This window comes from Saccostrea cucullata, unplaced genomic scaffold, assembly GCF_032062105.1.
Source record: "Saccostrea cucullata isolate Sc308-1 unplaced genomic scaffold, CSIRO_AGI_Scuc_v1 ctg861, whole genome shotgun sequence".
NCBI lineage: Eukaryota > Metazoa > Mollusca > Bivalvia > Ostreida > Ostreidae > Saccostrea > Saccostrea cuccullata.
Window position 1 is genome coordinate 265,234 of NW_026935377.1, and position 11,834 is coordinate 277,067.

Below are 11,834 nucleotides of genomic sequence, written 5' to 3' on the forward strand. Positions count from 1 at the left end.
GTTTCATTAAAGAATAGACGAGTATTTATTCGAGATAAAAGTATTTTATTGATAAGAAAGCTGTGGTTAAAAGTTATCTTTTTTAAAATCCGCAATCTATTGTGACATTTTTTGGAAAAAATTCAAGACATTTGCTTCATTTTTGGCCTTTTCGGGAGCTTTCGAAATGGAAAAGTGGTGAACACAACGCACGAAAAATGGCGACGATTGATGACGCTACGACGCACCGCAGAGCAGTTCAATTTGATTTAAATGCAGTAATGACGCCGTACGAGACTTAAAATGAATACAGTTGAACAACACAAACTTACAGCAATAGTAATAGAGGAAGACGCTCTCACAGTATCTCTCGATATAAGATTGTCTATTTCTTTAATGATAGCGGGAATACTCTCCATAACTTACTTAAGAATCTTCAGAAGGTCCAATGTGTATGCGAGATTGTTTACTCGACTGTTTATAAAGGAATAAAGGGAAGCTTAAGCTTGTGCATTACTCAATCCCTAAATTTATGTGGGACTTTATTTGGCAAAAAGGAAACGTGGGCGCTACTTTAGATACTTTGACTTTTCTATTCTTGAGCCGGAAGGCGATTCAACATATAACAATAAATCTCATAATTTGCTTATTTATACATATACAAAGGAATATGCTATAGCAATAAAAACATGTTAAAATGACTGATAAAATTATTATATGTATCAACATATCATAAAAATGAAGGGGGCAACGTTAAAAGAAACAACTAGAAAACAAATACAATAAAGAGAGATAAGTAAGCAGAAAAAAAATACAATACTCGGTAGGATTTTCAATTTTATAACTGTCAACTGTATGGGTAATTTAAGTAAAAGAAATTAAAGAAGGATATAGAGATAACGAACAGTATTCCATAAAACAATACAAAACAGGAGCAGAGCATCAGAGGTGGGATCAGGTGCCATGGAGAAGCAATGTAGACAATGCAATCACAATAGAAAAATATCTTCTAAAAATGACGCCCCTTCAAAGTTAATCAAAAGAGTTTATCTAATGAGCCTTATTTTAAAAATCTTAATGACACAATGGAGCCACCGTCAAATTATATTTGAAAAACATTCACTGTAGAATAGAATAAATCTTAGTTTTTATTTATTTCATTAAACATAAAATAATCCTATGAAAGAATTCATTCCAGTAAACCAAGAATAAAAAAAAAAACACTTAGGGAAATTAATTAGATACAGTCAAAATATTGTCAATCTGTAGACGTTAACTGTAACTTCTTAATAAATATAAGAATTATTAGGAAAAAAATATTAAAACTTTCGGAATCAGACAAATTTAATTATTGTAAACATTTGCTTTTCATTTATGCAGTATTGATTTACATGTATTTGTAAATGGATCAATATATGTAGATACCAAGGGAAAGAATGATTTAGGTTATGTTTATTTCCTTTTATGTTTGAATCGCGGACAACAAGATGTAAATATCCAAAATATCCAATAGTATTTGTTGTATCTAAATCCCTCAGTATTGCATGATACGCCAAAAGAAATAATATATACCAGATGTCAATCACGCAAGTCCAATTATTATATTTTAACATTTCATCTACAGAGAGTCCATTTATTTTGTCTCAGCTATGAATGAAGGACACACTTTCGTAGAAAAGTGTAGAAAAGAAACATTAAAGAAAAATTGCAAGCTAAAAAATATCACGACTTCCTCGTTGAATTTTTTTAAATAGATTTCTTATATAGCCATCAACTACATGGTAAAATTTAGCAAATAAAACAAAATTGTTAATACCATAAAACAATGCAACATTTTCTTTAAAAATTGTCATCTCAAAATTGATCAAAAGAGGTTATCGAATATACCTTAATTATTTCTAAAGATCTTAAATTAAAGGTACCTGAAAATCTTATTAGGTGTTGATAAACTCTGATTATCAATGTCACTTCTTGAGTGTCCCATCAAATCGAATTTTAGTCGATTTATTTCAATTACTTTTAACTGACAATCAAGAATAATTTTTTCTGAACATATTTCTCCTTTGATACTCAAAATAAGTGTATAATCTAGTAAAGTTAACAATTCCTAGATCAAGTAATATGTTAGGGGAATTATATGACATTGTTGAGAACAAAATGTTCCATTGATATACGATTAGTTTAAAAGGGACGGTATACACATGTATAAGGTGAACGATATGGGTATAACAAAAAGTATTCAATATCAAAGCCCTTAAAACAGTACAAATTAGGAGCAAAGCAAACACGGACCTCTAAACAAAACAGAAGACTGTAATGCCAGCTCTTTCTTGGCCTCTATTATTTATAATAAGACTTTTGAAGAAGGTTAAAGGTTAAGATACCGATATATGATTTTTCTTATTATTTATCTAGAAATAAAAAGATATTGTAAAATCAGTAAAAATACTGACCCCCAGGGAATCCCAGTGTCGGAATTAGGTTCCTAGAATAGTTAACTCAGCAAAAATACTGACTTCTGGAAAACCGGTGGTGGTATCAGGTTCGTGAGAGAATTTGCATTCTCTGCAGACCATTCACTACCATTGTGAGTCCTATCTTTTAATATGGTAGAAGAGTAAACCTTCTTTCTTCTTTTTTAACGAAATTTTTATTTCTTTAAAAATCTCTTCTTATTTTAGCTAAAGCAAGCCCGCCCCCTCCCCCAAAAGAGGGGAAAAGAGTTTTAATTGATCAACTTATTTTGTGGTCGCCCGCGTGGAGTAGTGGTTAGAGCGTCAGCTCTAGAGTCGCAAGTAGGTGCTAGGGGACCGGTCCTTTGGATGAACCAGTTTAAACCTATGTTGCAGTAGGTGCTAGCACGACAAAGATCCCTCCATGCTCAAGGGCCCAGAGTGTTGAGTATAGGACAAAATTTGCAGCTCTTCACTGGCAAGTGTTGGCGTCTCCGTATGAGTGAAACATTCTCGAGAGGGACGTTAAACAAAAAAGAACAATTAGTCAATCTTAATTTGTGTTCTTATGTTGAGTTTTAATCAAAGAAAACTGTTTTTTTCCAAATGAAGATTTTCCTTTTATTTCAAAACAAGATCATTACAATGTGAAGTTGACTTTTTCTCGAAAATATGATTGAGGTAGATATATGCAATGATTGAGACAGTGTTCTACCTCTATGTTCATGACCATTGTCTTGTCCAGAAATTAATTCATGGTTCAATGTGACGATTGTATCAATAACTCCCTTCTTTACACAATAAGCCAATGATCAGTTACACGAAAGGAAACAATAAATTCCAATATTATTTTTCATACACAAATCGTATTCGTTATGCGTACATCAGTGCGCTAGGGGAGAAGCATTTTATATAAACACCTATTGAAAAAAATAACACTGCAGGAAACTACGTAAAAAAATCACCTAACATTTTCTTTGTTGGGAATTTTTTCTATAGATTTTAGATAAATATTTCATCTGTACAGAGAATTGAATTAACCATGGAAAAAATAATAACTATCAATAACATGACAGCCACTGTTTATCGTACAATCGTTATCTTTGGACAAATGGTTTTATAAGGGGATAATTTACATATATTTAATGTATATACTAGATATATTTAAAACATTGCGCAATGAAAGGAAACTCAAATTTGAATTTTCAGTAGAATTTGTTAAAAAAAATTGTATTTTTAAAGAATATAATAAATGAAAACAGAAATAAACACAAAAAGAACTGTATCAAAGAGATAAACATAAAAAAAAACTGGTTTAAAGACAAAGAAAAAATGAACACTACAACATGTAAGTCTACAGAGCAAGAACCACTTTGGGCCTTATATAATTTGGCTCTGAGAATCTCAAAACCGCTCTGTTTAGGTCGTAAATGCAGTATTAATCACTTGGAGTATTGGTTACCACTTATCTATTAATAATTACGTAATTTTCCCTCTAGTCAATGCAATATGACGTCATAAAATGCGTCATTTTCCTCATATCCTGTAAATTCCTTTGCAAATGGCCTATACTGGACAATTTTTTTTTTCAATTTTTTATATAGAGTACAATCTCTGATCAAAAATATGCAAAAACATAATGAAATAGCTCTTCCTGAAGAGCAAAAAACTTGCTTTATTTTTTGGATCGTTGGCTGTGCTCATATTTTAATTCTTTGTGGAGGTAATCAACTACTCATTATCTACAAATTTCAAGAACATTGCAATTTCTCAAAGCATGTTTTCAAATATCTGGATTCTCAAAAAGAAATTTCATTATGGTAGATGAAAGCGCCAAGTGTCTACTTTATTTTGATATATGAAATGGGAAAGACTGTGATTATTCAATGATCGATGTAAGTGCAGGGTTATTTTATGCATAAAGTGAACCTAGCTCTTTGCGTGTCAATTTTATCGTTCTTCTTTGTTTCGAGCAATCTGGAACATTTATGAAATCTATATTTGCAGCTACACTGTATGTTAAGGTTGTTCAAAGGCTTTACAATGCATCAAAATCAATCGAAATTACTATTTCATGTCGAGCCAAGTTTTGATTTCAATTCTAACCTACTCATTTACATGCATGTACGGTCAATATGAAAAGAAAGTTATAACAGTTATTCTGATTAAAATAAAGGGATTTTTTCATGTCACATGACTAGCATGTTCAGTACTGTGTGAGAAAGCGATTTGATGAAAACATAAAACAATCACGGAATTGAACATTGCAGGCATGAACAATGTAAATAATGATGTCTCAAACTTAAAACCGAGGTTCAGAGCGTCAGTTGTATGTATCACCACTCCCAATGGTAACTATTGAGGCCTTTCCGTCGGAGGTCGGAAAAACAACGTCTAGTGTTTTACGTGGACGCAATGCAACATCCACTGTACAATCTTTAACAAAAATGTGTGAGGAGACCTTTCATCTGTGGAGTTTGAAGTTTAAATTTATTGAATGTAAAAGTATTACATAACATTGACTTTTCACATAAAAATGAAACATATGGATATAACGAACAGTATTCAAGATCAAAAGTACATTAAACAATACAAATTAGGAGCAGAGCAAACATGCACGTCCAAAACAACAGAGGGTTGGATAAGGTGACATGGATCGGGAAATAATGTTAAAATCCTTTATATAATATTATTGAAATGTTTATGTGTATCTATTTCCGTATACACACGGTTTCCTAAGGTCATTAACATTCGATGTGCTTCTCAGTGGAGTCATCATATAATAAGTTAAGATAACGAAGAGTATTTGAGCTCAGAAATCACTTAAACAGTACAAAATAGGAGCAGAGCAATCACGAATCTCCAAACATCAGAGGTGGGACCAGATGAGTCGAGATGACATGGAGGGGTGAGGATCCTCTGCCGAACGGTCACACCCGCCGTGTGCTCCAAGTCAATGTAAGATGCGTAGTTGGTAAAACATCCAATTTACCATAAAGTCCTTCGGGCTTTATGGAATAAAGGGCTTTATGGAATGGGATCTCGTGACCTACCCGTATTTATTTAAGGAATGAAGCTTATTTCAACTTATGTTATCCGATATAACATAACTTGGGGCAGTTTACGCTTTATAAACCGCGAAGCGGTTTATAAAAAAGCGTAAACTGCCCCAAGTTTTGTTATATCGGATAACATAAGTTGAAATTAGCTTTATTCCTTATAATTTAATTTAATTCCAGTGTAGACAATGAGACAATATTTCCACCGGAAAAAGACTTCAAATTGAGAATTATTTAAAAGTAACGTCAAGCGGAGTAATACGTTTTTGACGTAACTCATTGTGACGTAGGCAAGTTATGTTATCCAAAATATTATATGTTCCTCTGAATGATTCAGCCAATGAAATTGCTTAATACAAGTGAAATTAAATTATATCATGATAGTATCTTATTTCTTAAAATTATACAGCACAAAAGGCCTTCAAGAACGTCTAACCAATACTGAAATAAATAGGAAGCGACTCCATGTTTCATATCCTTTTAAACATCCGGTGATGTTAAAACATTTGCGCTTGTTTTTCCGACCTCGGACGGAAAGATCTGAAATTATGCATTTGTCACCTCCCAACGTTCTCCGAATCACCATTAGCAATTCGTCTGAATGGTTTCCTGCTAAGCTGATCAACAAACGTGAAATTACTAATAAGACTTTCCTCTCTACTTTTTTATAATAGATTTTTCAAAGATCAAAGTAAACTTAATTGTGTTCTTCTATAAACACCAGGTATTACTATTAATGAGATTCTGCTTTTCTAAAAAAAAAAGCACATTTTGGTTCTTCACACACTCTTTTTTTGGGTTCATTAAGATGTCATTTTATATATAAAGTTTGTCGAACTTTGCAAGGGTAATAAATGCACCAAGTTATTTGCACGCCTCTTTGTATTCATATGAAGAGAATTTATCCTAATTCGCTCTGTGATCGGTCGAAACGAATAGTTATCAACTGTAAACTGTAAGAAAAACTTTGAAAGTAGAGATCGAGCAAAGCAAAGTCAATTTTCTGTATTAATTGTTCATTTTAGTTGATATCTTATCCTTAAGAACAAAGTAAAATAATAATCTTAGTTCAAAGAAGTTAAAAAATAATTTTGTTTTTTCTTTGCTTTTTTTCCTTTTTGTATCTAATGATATTGCAGAGTCACCTTGGTGACCGATTCCTAATTCTTTATTCTATGAACTGCGCATGATCCTCATGCTTAGGGTATTGATTCTTATATGAGTGTCATATTTTTGAAATATCAATACAGCGAAATATGTAATTGTTGAGGTCGAACAATATAAACCTTTCACTAGAAAACAGTGTTATTACATCAATACTTGCACGAGTAATGTTCTTGTTGATGTCAAACAATAGAATCTTTTTCACTACAAGACAATTACAAAATGACTATGAGGAAACAATTAATATTTATTTCTATTTTTGTACAAAAGAAAATTTATTTAATATGCAATGCCATACAGTTAAAATACTAGGGATGCAGTATTTTATGGAAAACATCTGTGAATAGACCAACAAATATGAAAGAGCAAAACCAACAAATAAGAAAAGGGCAAAAAAATAGTATTCCATCTTCCTTGCAGGGTATTTTTAAATATAAAGTCTTTCTAATAAATATTTCACATGTAAAGGTTTGAAATAGGGACATTATTTCGTTACCATTAAAACCGAGGTACACAGTTCATTGATTTTTCATTTAAGATGGAGTTTTCTAGTGGATGATTTGGATAAATGTATATCAGAATGTCTATGTGACTTTTAAATAAAAGGGAACATGAACCATTGTAATTTCACAAGAATTTATACCTTAATAAATTGAGTTGAGCGAACTAATTAACAGAAATAAAAAAGTAATATTGTTGGTGCTAGTACTGATAGAGTAGAGAAGTCAAAAAACTACTTTGACTTATATTACTAGGCGGCTGATTTACAAAAAAATTAAAGTACTGCTTTTTACAGGTATGACTTATAAAATTAAGAAGACTGAAAATTTTTTGACATTTTTACACTTTTACTGATTAGTTACAGAGGTATAAAAAATACTATCCTTTTTCATCTGATGAAATAGTGAAGTCTGAAAATTACTAATTTTTTTACACCTACTACTAACAAAAGAGAGGTTTAAAAATCATTTCTTTGATTACTATAATTAATAATCATTAAATTGAACAATTTCAGCAAAATACTACCTTTTTACAGCTAAAACTTGAAAATTACTACCTTTTTAGAGTAACGACTGAAAGAGAAGCGTTATAAGTTTGTTATAAGTGAAAACTACCTCCTTTTTACAGCTATAATTGAAATTGTTTAGAAGTCTAAAAAAAATACTACATTTTTACACTTACTACTGATAGAAGAGAGCCTGAAAAATAAGAGATGTCCAAAAACTACCTTTTTTAACGAATACTGATAAAATATACACAGCATAGAAGATGACAAAACATAGACCCAGATGTAGCTATGGTCATCACTAATAAAATAGAGAAGTCTGAAATTACTTTTTTGGTTACTGTCACTGTTGATAAAATAGAAATAAAGTCTGAAAATTGCTACCTTTTACAGCTTTTACGTATAAAATTTAGAAATCTGAAAATGACTACTCCTCACCAATTAAATTCAAAAGTAAAGAAATTACTATTTTGTTACAGCTACTATTGATGTTTTTTTAAAATCTGAAACACATATTTCCTTTATAGAATACTTTTATTTATTCATCTTTTTTTTCAATTTGTAGTTTATAGACAGAGACTTTAAGGACCGATTCGCGGCGAGAAATATTCGCAATAACGAGGCCTTTGCTAACTTTGCGAAAATTTTTCGCACGCAGATAAATGTTCGTTTACAATATTTTCCCGGGGTCTTGATCCTTTGGCTTTCTTCGTGTATTTTGACACACTCCACGTGTGGCTTCTGATCGCTGTTACAATGGTGGGAAAGAGCAGTTTGATGTTTTAGCAGAAAAATGAAAAGATAGAGATAAAGCTGAAAGCGACAGCCCATAGGGATACATCGAGAGCAGAATACAGTAATATGTTATGTATTTGAAAAATGGGGAAGAAAGAATTAAATTTTATCACTAAAAATCTTTTCCATAAATAAAAGACAAAAACCTTACCATTAAAAAAACTTAAATGCAACTGTCAAAATAAAATATTGATTTCAACATATCATACATAATGTTCAATGCTATCAATAGCATCATATTATATTCGAGCAACATCGAAGAACCCTAACGTTTGCGTCGATTTATGAAAATTAAATGTAAAATCTTCGACGGTATTATTTCATTTTTTAGACAAAGAAGAAATCCTGGAAGTATTTTGCCTTACTTAACGAGGCCCGATCTAGTTGAATATTACGAAAACGGAATGATATAAAAATTCAATTTTTGGAAATATTTTTGTATGTATTATGCTTAGAAAAATCACAATGAAATTTTATTACCTTGCCTTTATTGTAGTCAAATGGGGGCACTGTCAAGATATGGACCATTTTTTTTTTATCATTTTATACACAATTACATAGTAAAACTATCCAAAAAAGCAAAGAAATTGAAAATTTATGAAAAATACACGGTGGAATGTTTTGTTTTTTACATATATCATGCAATTTTATTCTTCCTATAAAAATGAAAAGAAAATTGAAGATAGCCTTTATTGCAGTGAAAAGGGGGCATATCAAAACACAAAATTAGGACTTATTTTATTCAACTAGATATGAAATAAGTCGCCATGGCTGTACATAACATCAACAAACGATTGCAATACTGTATTAGTTTCTAAAATATAAATGATTCTTACATTTTGCAAATTTTTCTCTTTTTTTCCTTTACACTCGACGTTGTTATACATATAATGAAAAGGGGGGGGGGGGGGTAAAAAGCGACAAATGACGAATTTTACTAATATCATGTAATATATAGAAAAATTAAATATTTCGGGGGTAGCATTTAAATGATTCGTAGACTGATTTTTTTTAATCAAGCTTATCCATGCATATTTAAGTCCTCTATAAAAAAAAAAAGTGTGTGTATAAACACTTCAACGTTTACCATAGGTATGCAAGATCAGTGAAACATTATAGCGCAATTTGACGTCATTTTAATTGTGACGTTATTGTGTTCAATTGTGACGGCAGTCAAGGGTACTGTGACGTGCCTGAGTCGACGCTTCGTTAAAACGTATGCGCAGGCCAACTAGATCGGGCCTCGTTAAATATATTTTTTTAAAGAAAACCACACCTAAACCTCATTATATATTGAAAAAGATATCTCAAATGTCATGAATATATCAAAATGAAAAGGAATCCCAAGCCCATATTCTTTTAACATGTCGAACCCTGGAATATTTCTCATTTTAGAGCAATCAATATAATAGTGAACTACTTGGCCGTATCTGAACTCCATATAAAACAACATATATTTGTCCCAGTTGAAACTTGAAGATTGTGTGGAGTTTGCAAAAATATGGACTTTGTATCTGTAATAAGGAAATAAAAACAAATGAGTATTACTGTAAAACGTCAATCATTCAGAATGCCAAAAATGTTTCGACTTTAAACATACTGAATAGATAAAAAATTTTCACAAAATCTAGGAATAAGTGTTTACCAATGATTTAAATGTTTTGATCTTTTTTGTAAAGCATATATGTCGGATAGGAGCAAGTTCCATCGAGTTAACGAGGTTTGACAGCAGATGAATTTTAGGCTTTTCCATTTATTTAATATTTGTAAAACAAATGATGTGCACATTATCCAATAAAATTAAACTCTGTAGTATTCACATGTTTAATATTTATGGTTAAAAATATATATTTTTTAAACATTTTTAAAACCTCATGCTTCAAATTTGCTATGGTGGTTCACTGTTGTAAAAAATGAAATCAACATCAACAAAGTTACAGAATAAAAAAAAGTACACTAAATTTATTTCAAACCACAAAAGCACAGAAAAGTTATTTGAAAATAGTATTTTTATGAAAAGAGTTTGATAGATTCTGTCAAAAAAAATTAATTTTGAAGACGTAAATGATATAAAATATCGAACACATAATGTTTTATTTTAAAAACCAAGAGAATTGTTGATAAATTTGACTTTAAATCACAAATAATTTTTAGTCATATCAGGACCAGGACTAAAATACAATTTTCATTTTTGTCGTCTTTTTGTATCATTGATACTCTTTGTTTTCACAAAAAAGTTGACTACTGAATATTCACATTTGCAAATGTTTGCCCTTATATAAAAGTATTTGAGACTGGCGTTTTACACCTCCGTAAAACACTTTCGTCATGTTACCATGAATTTATTGTTTAATCTTAAGTGATACCCGTAGTTTCATATTAACGTCATAAGTGATGGACATGTTCAACACATTCAATTTATACCGTTGAGTTTTGAAAAAATAAATCCTTTATGGATGGAAAACTTGAGTATCCTACGATCTCTAAAATGTATAATAAGTCATAAGATTTTTTTTAGTTTTATTGGGATGTAAAACGGGTTGGCACATGAAAAAATCTTCCATAAAGCCCGATCGCGAGGTACCCGTTTTCGGGCTTTATGAAAGATTTGATCATGTGACAACCCGTTTTACATCCCAGTAAAACTAAAAAAAAAATCTTACTTTTTTCTTAAATATTTTATATCCTATTTTTCATCCTGGTCTATCATTAATAAAGTAGGTTTTGACTATACAACAGAACATTCTTCCTCCTGCTAGGTACCTAAATGTAACTAATGAGTTTTTAGGGGTCCATGTTCTTTACCCTATTTATAGATTTCTATAGTTTTAGATTATTTATTGATTGAACTTATCTTCACCTTTTTTTCTCTGTTTTTTAGATTTTTGATTAAATCAAATATATGTTAATGACTACTTTAAAGGCTTAAAAGCATCAACAAAAGCTAAATAATAGAAGAAAAATCTATTCATTAATTCAGATAGTTGTACCTTTGACCTTTAGATATCTAAATTTTAATTTTCTTGGAAGAAAAATGAAGAAAAAAATTAAAAGTTCATTAAAAATTAATTTAATGACAACTTGTTTAGAAATAAATAACACTGACTATAATATTAAACACTTTGACTATGCTTTTATAGGAACCAACCTTTCATTTTTATTTTTGAAATTGCAAAATAAAGATTCATAGTAATTAATATCAGATTTAACAAATCAATATTTCAATGAATGAAACATACGGATTATATAACAATTAGCCAATCATTTTCTAGTAGCTGATATATGTTTTAATATTTATATTTGGCGTTTGGTATACTGTATGGCAAATTCATACAGGTACACAGCAACGCAGCAGTAGCATTCCAAAAAAATTACGAT